The following is a 16803-nucleotide window of genomic DNA, read 5'->3' as shown; positions in this document are numbered from 1 at the left end:
AAATGCAAATTAAAGCATCTCTGAGGTACCACCTCACACCTCTCAGACTGGCCAATATGACCAGAAAGGACAATGATCATTGTTGGAAGGGTTGTGGGAAATCTGGGACACTAATATATTGTTGGTGGAGGTGTGAACTCATCCGACCTTTCTGGAGAGCAGTTTGGAACTGCGCCCAATGGGCAACAAAACAACAAAAATGTGCATACCCTTTGATCCAGCAATACCACTACTGGGCCTATACTCTGAAGAGATGATGAAAAAGGGTAAAATATCACTTAAATAAAAATATTCATAGCAGCCCTGTTTGTGGTGGCAAACAATTGGAAGTCAAGTAAATGTCATTCAGTTGGGGAATGGCTTAGCAAACTGTGGTGCATGTATGTCACGGAACACTATTGTTCTATTAGAAACCAGGAGGGAAGCATGAAGGGATTTGCCTGAACTGTTGTTGAGCAAAATGAGCAGAACCAGAAAAACATTGTACACCCTAACAGCAACATGGGAGTCATGATCAACCTTGATGGACCTGCTCATTCCATCATGCAATAATCAGGGACAATTTGGGTCTGTCTGCAATAGTGAATGCCATGTGTATCCAGAGAAAGAACTGTAGAGTTTGAAGAAAGACCAAGGACTACCTTTAATTTAAAAAAAAAAACAAACCTGATATCTTAGTGTCTGCTCTTATACTTTATGTTTCTTCCTTAAGGATACTATTTCTTCATCGCATTCACTTTGGATCAATGTATACCATAGAAACAATGTAAAGACTGGCAAATTGCTTTCTGGGGGTGGTGGAAGTAAGATTAGAGGAGAAATAACATTTCAAAGTTACTGTTTTCCTCTGCTTTCAGAGGAAGATATTAATTTTATATATTTATATATAATTTATATATTATATATTAAATTATACATATCAATATATAAATAATATTAAAATATATTAAAACAAATTATTTTATATATATATTATATAATATATTATATATAATATAATATATATATATATTTATAAATAATATCTTTAAAAAAATAAAAATACTTCTCTAAAAGGAAAAAAAATACCCCTTTCCTAAAATTCTAGACATTCCTAAATTTTGAAAAGGCAAAAGGAGCATAATAATTTTAATCATCTCAGACTAGGGCAGTCCAACTTGGAACATTGCCTCCTTCATTTTGGATCTCACTGCCTTTCTTAATACCACTTAAGATGACAAGTCAAGCTACTGATTTGAAAGAAGCAGCCAAAATAGCAATATCTAGAAAGATTAAATATTACGGGGGAGCAATGATAGTAGGATTATTTGCTAAAGGATGTGGGTGAGGAATGAATCAAGGATTCCTGCAGGACTTCTTTGGATCCAACTTGCTATTCCTTGGTCCAAAAGTAAGTTTATCTCATCTTCAATACATCTACTTATCTAGCTATATGGAAAGACCCTCACTTATGATATCTAAATAAAAGGGACTTACTTTTTTCAAATGCTTCCTTTCTTGATCATGTATATGCAAATTTGAATTTTCTTGATTTTTAAATTATTTTTGTTTCTTTTGCTCTGTTTTAGAGATTTTTGGTGCCTTCACTTCCCTGGATTAACTAGAAGATAAAGAAGCATTTCTTCAATTGTTTCTTTTTATTTTAAATTCAAATATTTATTTTCATCCATAAGCACTTGTATATTTTTAAGCTACAAAATTTCCTTGTACCCAACCTTCCCACACCACTACCCTCAGGCAGACAGCTAGGTTAGCATTATACATATACAAACTGGTAATTTTCTTTATGAGGAATTAGGATTAAGGGAAAGAGACACATAAGAGATTTTTTTTTATAAAATGTCCATCAAATTCTGAAGGGTTGCTTTTTGCATGTGCATTTGTTTATTTTTGTTTTGCTTTTCTTCTTCTGAATGAGGATAATATAGTCCATAGTAAGTCTAATATAGATTTCCTAGTTGTCTGGACTGCTGAGAGGAAGTGCTTCCTCAAGGTTGTTCATCTCATAATGTTGTTGTTCATTGTTCTCTTGGTTCTAATCCTTGTGCTCAGCATCAGATCGCATAAGTCATTCCATGCTTCACTAGAGTATGACGATTTATAGTTTCTTATAGATCACTAGTATTCCACATAGTATTCCTGTACTATAACTTGTTTAGTCATTCCCCGATTGATGGGCATTCCCCAAATTACCTATTCTTTGCCACACAAAAAAGAGCTACTATGAATATTTTGGAACATTTAAGATTTTTCCATTTTCCTATAAGTTGTTCTGGATATAGGCCTAGAATTGCAATTGCTGGATCAAAGAGTATGAAAAGTTTCATGACTCTTTGGGCATAATTCCATATTGCTCTCCAGAAAAGTTGGATCTGTTCACAACTCTACCAGCAATGCATCAGTGTCCCAATCCTCCCACAACCTCTTCCACATTGAACATTTTCCCTCTTTCTCATCTTGGCCAATCTGAGAAGTGTGAGATGACACGTTACTTTTTTAATTTGCATTTCTCTAATAAATATTTAGAGCATTTCCTTCAACTTTCAATTTTTCATCTGAAAGGAGTCCAAATTCCACATTAGATACGCACATTTTTAACTTGTCACTTTCAAATGCAACTCAAATACAATGTGGATGTGGAGATCAGTAAAAAAATGCACTCATATTTCAAACTTACTGTAATAATATTCTTTATCTTTTCTCTTCCTCTTGAGACTAATTCTTTTGCCAAGGGAACCATGACAACTACTAATTTTTCACAAATGTTCATTGAGGCACTATGTCCTTTGCAAGAGTCTTTTGAACTAGGCTTCATTTATTGTTACAAAACTCCCCTCCTTACTTTGCAATATAATTTTAAATGTTCTATAATTAATCAATGAATATGTTACAGATATGGAACATTTCTGAAGTGATGTAAAACATGGCATAAGTTAACAATATCAATGAGACTATGTCACTTTATTAAACTTATGATGCTACAAAAATGGAAGGTATGATTGTTACTATAGTTACCCCATTTTTTAAACTTTTCCATGGATTTCAGAGAGAAAATTACCTTAATCAAAGAACAATCCATCTATCATTTATTTCAATGTTAGTGTAGACTATTATTTGAGTGAATAAGAAAATTACTCTTTATACTCTGATTGAATAAAAGTATAAAAGTTTAAAATCATCTATTGAAGGCTTTGTCTTTGAAATGTAATTTCTATGTGTATATGTCAAAGAGGTCAAAGACAGAGCATAAACATCAAAATATTTATACCATTATTTTAGAAATAAAGAACTGGAAAATAAATATGATAGTCACTAGATTGGGATACAGATAAACAAGTTGGCATGCATGAATATAATGGAATAGCCCTATCCTATAAGAAAGAGTGAGAGTGATGCGTGCAGAAACAAATTCTAAGACATTTCCTAACTATCCATTTTACAGCTTGCTGTTTTATATTTATTTGCATATTGTCTCCCCCAATAGATTATAAATTCATTGAAGTAAGAATTATCTTTTGCCTTTTTTTGTATTTCCAGCTTATCAAGGCACCTGGCTCATGATAGGTATTCATTGCATGTTCATTGATTGATAGCAAACTAAATCAAGCAAATTCAAGAAACCAATGTAGAATATGATTGCAATAATGTACGTAGATAGAATCATAGCATACATCAAAAAGATATACTTTGTGATTATAATGACAAACTTGACATTAAAAAAGAGAGATGAGAATGTGCCTCATTCCTCTTTGCATAGATAGAGGATTATGGATATGGGATAATATATATATATATATATATATATGTATATATATATATATATATATATATATATATATATTCATATATATATTATCCTTGGCTGATGTTTAGGTTAGTTTTTCCCAACTCTTAAAAATGTTTTAAAATTTATTTAAATTTTAAAGTTTTTTTTTATTTTTAATAATTGTTCAAGAAAGATTTTAGGTGTTTGAGTACTAAAATATGAGAGATTAAAAACCAGGCTATCAATAATGTAAAATGAAAACAAAAACAAATTTTAAATAATCAAATATTTCATCATTCTAGGAAGCAACCTAAGTTATAGTAGTTCTGCATGTGATCATGACTATGGGTGGAGGAAGGTAGATATTTGCCCAGATGCTCCATTGTAGAACCATAATTTAAGGGATAACAATCAACAATATGACCTCCATAGAAATCATTCAGTCTCCAGGGGCATGTTATATAATTTAACTCAAGTGAGCCCATAATGCAGTTTCACAAAATAACAAAGTATTCAATAAAGCTGTATTTCTTGATAATCCTTATTCAATTCTGAAAGCAGAGGAAAACAGTAACTTTGCTTTTGACTGGAAGGGAAGTATTCTTCCCTATCTTTATCACTCAAAGAGAAGGAGATACATCTCCATGCATTATTTTAATTATCTAATTGTTTAGAAAAATAGAGACAATGATAATTCTGCTTAGTGTTTGGGGACTTCCAATGATTCATGCTTCTCAGTTTATATTCAGTATGATGAAATTAAAAATTAAACTCCCATCTTTTTTGTCCTTTTTAATGGATACCTGTTAAATTAAAAGCAGAGGCTATATTGTGGAAACTAATTAGTTTTCAAGCATCCTTCATTTTAATTTAATTGTTGGTGCTGGGAAACAATATTCTTAGTGTAGACAATATACTGCATGTTTCTACTTCCAGACTATACAGAGAACATTCAAAACAGTGCTCCCTGAAATCACTTTGAAGGCACATCAACTTTTTCCACAATGAATGCCATTTATCTAACACTTTATATAGCATGTTATTTTTCTAGATAGTGAAAAATAAATAATTCATTCATCCATGCATTCACTCACTTTCTCACTCATTTATTTTAAACTTTTGCAAAGGACGTTACATGAAAAGTGTACCCTCTTCAGATACTCATCAAAACTATATTGGCTCTTTTGGTCCTCCTTAACCAGATGACTACAACTCCTCACATGCTAGGTGTCATCCTGATTGTCTTTCTGATCCTTTCACTTGAGTCATGCAAAACACTTTTTAAGGATTTCCTATATCCAGCTACTGTGGAGAGCACTGGGTATTAAAAAAAGAATTTGTATTTTTTTTAATCCTTACCCTCAAGGAACTTGCAGACTAAGTAGGAAAGGGAACTCATAAAAGGAAAGTAAAAGACAAGTTTAAGGGGAGAGATACTCAAACTGAGCACATAATGGGGATTCCAAAGCAGTCCAAAAACAATATAGTTGGTGAGAAGAAACAAAACAGAAGACTGTTATGAGACCCCTTCATTCTTTTCTCCTGGCAGATAGTCATCAGAGAGATGAAGAATTCTGATGAGATGTAAGTATTAAGAAGATGCAATCCTACAAGATGAGATTTCACAAATACTGAGTATTCTGGTGAAATAGAGCATGTTGAAGGATTACCACGAACTTTTTAAGGCTTGAGGTTGATGGGGAATGAGTTTCCACCAGTGTGATTCCAATGAATATTAACAGTATAGCTAGAGTCTTAGACCTGAGTTCAAATGAAGCATCAAAAACTTTGTAACTGAAGGACTGTTTGCAAGTCACTACAGGTTTATCTCAGTTCCCTGGAGGATAAAACAAAATATCACTCCAAAATGATATTTTTCCAAGAAAACCTCCTGGAGGTTTGATTCAAAGTCAAAAAAAGTTTGACATGATTGAAAGATTGATCAATAGCAATGACAACAAACTCTTACTAAGATGGCATTTGAAGAATAACAACTATCAAAACACTTCCCCCAAAATATTCTGAGGCACACTATCTTAATCCTATGAATAGGGTTTATGTGGAGAATGAGCACAAAATATAATGGCAGTGAAGTATATAAATTGAGAACTCATATGTCAAATTAGTAAAGCATGATTCCAGGTTACTGTAAGACATTTTCTCACTGCAGAGGTCTCATGAAGCTTTCCTAGGTGTAGTTTTTTCCAAGGTTCTGAAAGTATATGCTCTTTAGTGCATAGTGTCCATAGGTAGATCATTGTCTTTGAGGATAACATTTCTGAGGCAATTTTAATGCTTGGATTTGAACACTTCTACTAGCCTAGTGTCTCTAAGACTACTTTATAGTCTATTTATTCTGTAATATATGCTATATAGTTAAATACTCTATAACACAAAGGTTTGGGGTTTGGAGTCACAAATGCTGTTATTCTAAAATTTCTGATCACTATAGCTGTGAGTTCTTTGCTGCTCTTTTTTCAGTCACTTCCTCCTAGTATTTTAGGAGACTAAGTGAGTAAGAAAGGGGATAGACTAACAGACAGAGAGAGAAAGAGAGAAAGATAGAGAGAAAGAAGCAGAGACAGAGAGAGACAGAGAGGCAGGGATTTCTAGATTAGATGTTAACTATATGATTTCTGCTGCCTTTTATTAAATGGACAAAACCCTTATATAAACTCATTGATTAAAAATCTTTCCATCTAGTTTAAACATCTATGTGGGAACACATGCTATTCTAATGGCTCCACCACCTGGACACAGTCTCAGGAGCTGGCATGCTGCCCTGAGAGATAAGGTGTGCCGGAGTCCTTGGTAGCTGGTCTTTCTGCAGTGTGACTTGACTCCTTATTCTCAGCTACCCTCTGGGAAGGAGGTCATCTCTGATAGGGTCCCAAGGTGAAGCTAGCCTCAACACATCTGACTGCCTTAATGGAGGTATCTGCAGTTTTGTTGTATATACCCATTAGAGCAGAGGTAGAATCTCTCATGCTTAAAATTTATATTTAAATTTGAGCCTGAAAAGTCTGCCATTCATTTCATTCCTTTCCAACACTTCCTCTATTGTGACCCAACTCTTCATCTTAAAGTCTTAGTTTGAAGTAAAAGTCCTACTTTAAAGTCTTGTTTTAAAGTCTTAAAGTCTTACTTCAGATTCTGCATAGTGGAAATTCTTACCAGATTCTACATAATGGAAATATTCTCCAATCCTATGATCTTTCCTTATGACTTACTATCTTCTCTCAGAACCTCCTTTTATAGCTCAGTGATGAGGCCAGTCACATCTCTTTATTCTCTAGGCTGTAATCTTGAATACCTCCGTCATTCATCTGGGATAGGTATCTTGCACCTTTTCATAAAGCTTATTTTTATGTGCTGTCTCCTTCCATTTGAATATTAGCTCCTGGAAAACAGGGATTCTCTTCCATTGTATTTGTATTCCCAGAATGCAAAACTGTATTTGTCATATAAATCCTCATTGACTTTCTTAAATTAGAAGGGGTATTATTATACCTAAATTATTGATCAGCTAATAAGAATCAGAGAACCTAAATGGGTTCAATTACTTTCACACTGATAGATATGAATAAAACAATTTGGTCTTTCAGAATCCAAGTCTAACTTTTTACCTACTCTCTCTTTTTGGCACATAGAATTGCCACCTAATTCAATTGAGGACTAGTTTCTATTGTTATGAGCAAAGGGGGATTTAAACAATTAGGAAAATTTATACTCAGGGAAAAGCATAATACTTAAAGATAGAGTATGATTGGTTCTTCAATTGCAAAAATTTTTTAGAATAAATAATGTAGTCCCTTCAGGTACTTCTATATTCCAGTTATTAGAGAGAAGATTAATCATTTCAAACTCCCTTCTGATTGCTGAAAGGAAGAAACTGATCTGAAAGTTTTTGATAGTTTCCATCTTCTCCCTATTTCGAGCACATTACTATAGAAACTTTAAGCAATTTGTCCTTAGGTAAGATCTGGGAGTTTCTCTTGATTGAGTTATCTCACTCATTCACTCTATATTGTCTGGAAAATGTTCTTCTTTGTAATCTCTGTAATCTTTTTGGATTCCTGTTTTATTAACTTGGATGAATAGGTTTCATCATTTAATAAAAAGGAACAATTAATGAAGGATAGGTCCCATAAATCATAGTAAATATATTATTTTCTTTAAGTCACAAAAATGGATACAGAATTAAAAGTTTAATTTTTTTAATGTTTGATACTTTTTTGTATCATTTGTTACTTTTTCTAACTCAAGAAAATATCCATACAACTTCCAATTGTTCATTTTAAACAGTATCATATATATATATATATATATATATATATATATATATATATATATACATTTTTTTTCAGAAAATAGAGTCTTGGGGCAGCTAGGTGATGCAGTGGATAGAGCACAGGCCCTGGAGTCAGGAGTACCTGAGTTTCAATCCAGCTTCAGACACTTAATAATTACCTAGCTCTGTGGCCTTGGGCAAACCACTTAACCCCATTGCCTTGCAAAAAAAAAAAACTTAAAGAAAAAGAAAAAATAAAATATAGTCTTTAACATGTCAACAGCAATCAAGTTAAAATATAATAGATTAGGTGATACATAAATAATTAAATAAATCTAGGTTAATGGAATGTCCAGGCCAGAATTGTCAAATTTCATGGTCACATTTAATTCACAAAACTCCTGCTTCCTGTCCATACCAGTTGAAAATGTGATAGGGAAGTGATTAATAAAACAAATAAAAATACAATACAATATACATAATGCTAATTTGTGATTTTTCTGAGTCAACTTGTGAGTGGAAAATTATTTGAATTTGAAATCACTAGCTTAGGTTATACTTGTGATGACTGATAATTCACTTCAGGACAATCATTTCTTCTTACAATCACTCCATTCATTGGGGAGATTACAGATCTCCTATAATTTAATAGATGGCCATAGGATGCTGTTACAGGTACTGAAAATTTTGAATGAACAGTTGATATTTAAGCTCTTTTCCTGGGATATCTCATGAATAGTTGAAAGTTGAATGGGTGAATTTACATTTTTAAAGATCTGTGGCCACACTGTACCAAAATGTAAGGAGAGTGGTCACATGAATTATTATTATAGTCCATATAGGATTAAGCATATATTGACAGCTATATGGCACAGTGTATAGAGCACTAGGTCTGAAACCAGGAAGACCTGAGTTGTATTTGACCTCAGATAATTATTAATTGTATGACTCTAGGCAAGTCACTTCTGATGCCAGAAGAGAAGAAAATATTTTTTGAAACCCATATGGAAATGCTATCAAGCATACTAAATATCATTTGTTTGTTAATATAAATTAGTCCTTATGGCATTTTAGAGTAATGGATATTGATTATGGATTTTTCTGTCCATTCTTTGGTTTACCATTGGCAAACCTTCATTATGTTAATACATATTAATGAGGTAATCTGTACTCATTTTCTGTGAGTAGATATGTATGCTTGTACATATATATTTACATATTTATATATGTATATATACATATATGTTTGCTTAATTGTGAGTTCTGAAGCATGCTGAATTTGTTAGTTCATTGTTGTGGACAATGCAAAGTATTGATATTTAAAATATATGTATTATAGCTAATTCTTTTAAACTAATCTGGACTTCAATTAGTGAAATCACTCAAAGATATGAGTGAGAATTTGCAATATTTTAGAATAAATATTTATTTTTTTAATATTAAATATACTTTTATTTATGTATTTAGTTTACATTATAGTATAATGATATATGTGTATATATATATATATATATATATATATATATATATATATATATATGTATATCATATGGGCCCATGAAATTTTTAAAACATTTTTAAATTAAATTGATTGATCTACTCTGCACATTATCTGTCTGTTTGTCTATCTATCTATCCTTTTCTACATACCTGGGGTGGTCTTATACTTTGACCAAATTAGTAATGATATTCCCTCAACTAAGCTAGGCAACAGGTATACAGTTCATTCTTGAACCAGTAGCAAAAGTCTTAGATCTTGGTAGCAGCTACCAGAATATCCATTTTGGCAGCAGAGGCTTTCATTTATATCTTTATGATGCTGACATCACAAAATAGTGATCAAATTAAGTTAACTGAGTAAAGAAAGTCATTTGAAGTTCACTGTTCAAATTTCAATTTATGATGCTTTGTTTTGATATAGAATTGAATATTTTCAATATGTTATGCAGCTTATGAGTTCAAGATAGTTGTTATAAAGGTTATTATGGCAAGTCCTATATAACAATATTTACTAGCTTCAATTATTACATTTAAAGCTCAAGCTAACACCTCATTGGAGAAATCTAATAGGAACTGAGAAACTGAAAGAGGGAAGTTGCCAATTCCTCATTCTAAGTGGGGAAATAATAACTTGATTTTGAAATATCTAGAAAAGCCTAGACATGGTGAACAAAATACCTGTAATTAAAGTGGAAAAATATGAACAGGCATTCATAGGGGCATTGTTATATAACTCCGTCACTTGATATGTGTTTGGAAAATGTTTTCAGAAATTGCTACCTAGGCTTGACAACTTTTTGATAGGAGGGAGAGAACACTTCGTATTACGAGTTAGCAATGATGAAATTGTGCCAGTTATTTTGTAACATAGGCCACCTCATCTGACAACTTCAAATTAAGACAGACTGAATACAAATCTAACATGACAGGATTTAGAAAAGTTCCAGATTATAAATAAAAGATATACTACCTAAAATAAAATGATATTAACTATATTAACAACTTTAAACAAGTGTCACTTAAGAACAAGAATTTTAAAAGAAGACATTTTATAACCTTTGAGTAATGTGACATGACATTTTTTTAATTAACTGTGTATTTCTCTCTTTAACAATACTTTCTTTACCTCTTTTCTTTCACTTTTCCTTCCTCTCTTACTCCTTCCCTCTCTTCCATTTTTCTTATCAATTCCCCTCTTTTATTCCTTCTTTCTTCTCTCCCTCATTCATTAAAATTAACTCCCACTCTGATTTAATCTTCAACTAAAATCAGCCAAAAATAAAAATGGAAGATAGCTACAAAACAAGGATCAATGTTACCTAGACAGAACATGTATTTTATCCACTTTGCTCACAGAAGTGAAAGGGCCAAAAGTAGGAGGTCACCCAATCTCTCATGGAATGTGAATGATATGAACTTATTCATAAAAGCAGAAGTATGTAGCAGAATTGATTAGAAATCAGGATTCAAGGGCAGCTAAATGGCACAGTGGATAAAGCACCAGTCCTGGAGTCAGGAGGACCTGAGTTCAAATCTGACATCAGACACTTAATAAATACCTAGCTGTGTGACGTTGGGCAGGTCACATAACCCTATTGACTTGCAAAAAACAAACAAAAAAAAACAAAACAAAACAAAATAGAATTCAACAATATGTTGTTCACAAGATGACACACTTGAAGCAGAAACAACACACTAAGAATCAAAATGAAGGGCTAAAGAATAGTCTATTATGCTTCATTTTAAGTAAAAATAGCAGGGGAGCAATCATGAATTTCAATAAATATAAAACAAAATTAGATCTAATTAGAAGTGATAATTGATAATATTTTCCTTGAAGGTATCACAGATAATGAAGTAATAATAAAAATGGAGCAAACTTCTTGAATAAATATATAGGAAACTGAATTAAATTTAAAAAATAATATCCATTCTCAATGGACAAATGATCAAATGACAAGGACAGATTGCAGAAGAAGAAATCAAAGTTATCCATAGTCATAGGATAGTACACTCTTAATCATTATTGATTAGAGAAATGTTAATTATAAATAGCTCTGATTACCACTTCATCCCCAAGGAAAATATATTAACAATCCAATAGATCTGTAAATTAGTCCAATCATTCAAGAGAATAAATTGAAATTATGCATATTTTTTGATCTATCAATAATACTACTTGGTCTATACACAGAGAGATCAAAGAGGAAAAAAGATCTATATATTCAAAAATGTTAATAATAATTCTTTCTGTAATGATAAAGAATTTGAAATTACAATAATTTCCATCAGTTGGGGAAAGGCTAGTGAAACATGATAGCTATGGAATTCTGTACTATGTGCTGTAAGAAATAATTGGCAATTGACAATACATAGTTGTGTGACTCTGGATAAGTCACTTAACCCTGGGAAGGAAAAAGAAATAATGTGTCAACGTTGATGGATGCAGTTCCTCTCAGTGTTTCAGAGAGCAAGAACAGTCTTATTAGATCAGCTATTGATACTGCTATCCCCATTCAGATCAAGAAAGCAAAACAAAAACTAAAGAAAAAAGAAAACCAAAAAACCCTTCAGAATCTGATGAACTCTGCATTCACTTTTTTAAACATTCTCTTATATACTTCTTTCCTTTAATCCTAATTCCTCATACTAAAAATGACTAATCTGTAAACCTGTTTAACACAAATGTGTATGCACAATATTCACCTGACTGCTCAATGCAGAGGGGAGTGAGGTGGAAAGGGAGGGTGGAAGGAAATTATGTAATTTAAAAATATATATAGATATGGATAAATGTTGAAAAATGCTCATAACATATATTTGGAAAAAATAAAATATCAATTAAAAATTTTAAAAATTAAAATGCCTTTAATAAAAGAAAAAAAGAAAGAATTCTGAGGTTTCAGGAACCAATAAAAAAGACATGGTCTAGTCTGTATAAACTGATGTAAAATTGTTCATCATTGTGCATAGTTAGCAAAGTTGCAATGATGATCAATTATGAAAGACTTGACTATTTTGATCAATATAATGATCCAAGAAAATTCCAAAAGATTCATGATGAAAAAATGTAATTTACCTAGAGAGAAAGTACCGATGAGCCGAGTGCAAATTGAAATAAAATTTTCTCACTTTTCAATTTTTTCCTCTTTTTTTGTGGTATTTTTAATATATAATTGATGTGACTTTTCTTACTTTCTTCGTGGGTGGGAGAGAGGGGTGGAACGGAAAAAATTTGGAACTCAAAATTTAAAAAGAAATAAATGTTAAAATTTAAAAGAACTGATAAAATACACAAAAATATAGGAGAGACAAAAGAAAGCAGTGGTAGATAGGATTCCCATTATTCAGTCCCAATTGTAGCACAGAATGGCCATATGATCCTAAGCAATTTACCTTCCCCATGGTATCTCAATTTTAATTCTATGAGATGATGCATTGCATATATTGTGGATTTGCAGTAGTAAAGGGAATTCTTAACTTTAGCAGTCATTTTCTGCAGTAAGGAAATCACAATCCTTCTTTGAGAGTCATCATCAAAATATGAAAGAAAGGAATTCAATCCTACAAATATGGTCTGATCAGGGAGCAAAAAAGAAAGAGGGAGAATATTTTACTGCTTTGGTCCTGGATACCAGGCTTTTTTTTTTTTTTAATGAAGCCAGATATTTTCTTACGTTTCTTGGGAGTACTATCATGAATTGACTCCTATTGAGCTTATAGTATGTTAAAACCCTGCCAATTAATTATTCAGACAAACTCCTTTCTTCCCATTGGAGCATAATTAAAACAAATATGTTTGGTTATTTGTGCCTAAGTACTTAATAAAATCAACACCAAGGAATCGAATTTTCCTTCCACTTTTTTATATGGTTTAGACTTTAAAAAAATGATATTGAATAATAGAGTTTTCTTTTTGCATTTTAGAGTTTATTTTATGATTTAGGGTTTAACATTTTCAAAGTCTCTCATATGACTATTATTATTTTTCATGAAATAGTAAATTTTCTTTATTGAAATTGTCAGTAATCCATGAAGCTCCGCTTTTTTTCCCATCATACCTTTCTCCACTTTCAGCTTAGACTTTTCCTGTCTTTTGTTTATTTCTTCAATTCATTCATCTTGTTTGAAACCTAGACTGTTTCCCTTTTACATAATTTTATTTCCAATTTTCAACTAAGATAATTTTTGGTTCAACAAGTCTTTGAATAGCTTTCTATCATGTCAACATAAAGTAGGCTATTTCAATTTTATATTGTTCTTTAGGAATAGAGATTTCTTTTAATTCTAAAGAAAATTCATGTTCAACAATTATAAAATGATTATAGAGATAGTGTAAGAGAAAAATTCCCTCACTGTTGGTAAATGAATTAAGTGGGATAGAGATAAAAAAAAAAACAATTGTAGTCACTATTGGAGTATTTATATATGAAGCTGAAACTGGTATATTCAGAATATTAGGAAATTGCATGTTTAACTCAATGAATTTCTGGGATGAATATTTATCTTAATAAAGAAATGAGTGGATGTTACTGTCAGATAATCTCAGAGATAGTGAGAGAAAGAACCAGAGTTTTAAGATCTGTCTAAAATAGCATTGTTTTTTTTTTTGTTCAATAAGATTTAAAACTCCTATTTTTTTCTAACCATCTGAAGGCTTATTATTCACTTAATCTGGTGTCCCTTTCCTCCACATCAGCATCTTTTGTAATTTTTTACTGAAATAATTTGAATATAATATATTTTAGGTAGTGTTAGTTACTATGCAAAGTCATAGAATTACTTCCTAGAAGATCATTTTAGACATCTATAAACAGTACCTTTTGACTACAGGGGAGAAATGAGATTTTTCCCCCCCTAGTCAAAATATAACACTGTAATAATATAGCCAGTCATTTGAAAGTTACCAGCATTCATGAAGTGCTTGCTATGTACCAAACATTATGTTATGTAATGAGAATAGAAATACACGGGGCAGGGGTGGGGGGAGAAAATCTCTACTCTCAAGGGGTATACATTAAAGGAAAAAAAAAAACAATGTAAAAAAAAACCTAGACAAATATTCCAAGTGATAAAGCCAAAGTGGTGGAAGGAGATTCCAGGATGATAATCATATTTTGTTAGTGACAAGCATGTTTAATAAGTATAAGAATAAGGAAAAATCTCTTTGACCTTCCAATCTATGATTTTATTTTTTTTGGCTAATCTTCTGTAATGGCTTAAAGTCATTTACATGGTAAATTAGTCCTTTAGAAACTGATAAATTGAAGATAGATAAAAGTCTGAGTCAAGGGACTGAGGTCTATACAGATAACAGTATTTGAAATTTTAAACATCTATATGAATATTTATTTATCTACCTATTGATCGATAGATAGATTTATCTTGACATGGCATCTCTCTGACTTTTCGTTAATTGAGTTACAATAATAGTCTTTAAATTGTTATCAGCCTATTTTAATTGAAGAAAGATTCTCAATGTCCTAGCATAGCAGATTGGAGGTACAGGGACCAGCAGGAGGCTTAAAAGGACCAAAGATTATACTAAGAAGAAATGCATATCAGAAAATCGATGCCCAGCAATCCTAAAGAAACAACCATTTGGAAATAATCAAGCAACATCTTGCAGTGTGTCCAGTTGTTCATTTTACAAATAAAACTTAAGCAAACAGGATTAAATGACTTGCCCAGGATCACTCAGCTAATGAGTAAGAAAGGCCTCATTTGAAGTCACAAGTTTATCTAACTTCCTTGGAAGACTATCTCAGAATCCATCATATTACCTTGATGAAGACTGAGGATATATAATGAGTTTTGAAGAAATTTAGTTAGCCTTATCATTAGGGAAGTGAAGGGAAATGTATTCATTAAGTCCTATTATGAATCAATGATTTAATTGTGTTAAGCACTTTACATATATTATCTTGCTTGATTCTCACAACAACCCAGCAACTCAAGTCCTAATTTTACAACTGAGCAAACAGAGACAAATAGGATAAATGACTTGGGGAGGTTTCCAAAGCTAGTTTGTTTCTTAAGGCCAGTTTTGTCCTTAATCCTTTTTGACTCATAGTCAAGGAGTCTATCCATCTGAGTCATTAAACAGTCATTTTTTAACCTTTCATTGGGAAAACTTTAAAAGTTTAAATGGTTCATCTTATTCTAGGGTTTATACATAACAGAGTAAAATATTTGCAATTTAGGCATTTTTTTAAATGTGGTAACACAGGGACTTCTCAGCTTCAAATAGATTTGCATTTCAGAATCCAAGAGGATTTTACACTGCTTCTTTTTAAAGCATGTGTCACAGATCAAGCTGGCAATGTCTTATCCTTGCTATGTTTGTTTTACTTAATAGCTATTTGTTGCTAATTCTATCTTTGTATAGAATTTTACTCAAGTTGTCTGAAAATCTACCATGATGTTGGAAGACACTAAGAAACAAAATATTCAGATTTTAAATATTTTAAAATTTATACATGACCTCAGTGAAAAATATATGAAATTTGATGTCATTAATTAGACAAATCTTGGTGAGGCATACTGAGCAGCAATATAATTAAAAGAGTTTTAGGTAAGATAATGTAGACATAGAATGCAGTTTAAGATGCCTACTTTCCAATTATACTTTGAATGCCATTCTGCAGGTTTGAAAAGGACTTCTCAATGAATAAATCAGACAATGAGAAGTAATGGAAAAGATCTATGCAGTCTCTCTCGGTTTTGTTTCCTTTGCAAAGCAATCTGACTATGCCAAAGTGTTTATTGTGCCTGTTGCCAGAAAAATCAAATGCATTCAGCAAAGGATACTATATGAATGTAGGACTCATTAGGGCAGAGAAGTAAATGAACAGAGAATTGGCAAATTTGAGTGAAAAATATAAATTTTACATAGAAAATAAAATTTCCAACACTACTTAGTAAGCATAAATTATAAATCTAGGAAAGATTGCTAATATTGACAGCTATTAAATAAACATTCATTGTTAGGTAATTATTGACTAAAACTTGTTAATTCTTTAAAGATCAAATAGATTAGAGAGATGTGGAGTCAAGATGATGGAGTAAAAGCAGCAATGATTATTTTGAATAACATACTAAAAAGGGGCCTAGTAGAAAACACAAAAGTACAGGTTGAAATAATTTCCCAAAGACAAAGACAACTTAAAACATATTAAGAAAGATTTGTCACACTGGGAGAAGTGGAATATAGTTCAGAATAGTCTGTGGGAGCACACTGTAGTGC

Source organism: Macrotis lagotis, chromosome 3 (genome assembly GCF_037893015.1).
Source record: "Macrotis lagotis isolate mMagLag1 chromosome 3, bilby.v1.9.chrom.fasta, whole genome shotgun sequence".
In the NCBI taxonomy this organism is placed as follows: Eukaryota; Metazoa; Chordata; class Mammalia; order Peramelemorphia; family Peramelidae; genus Macrotis; species Macrotis lagotis.
The sequence above is the reverse complement of the archived record's forward strand: the minus strand, read 5'-3'. Positions refer to the sequence as shown.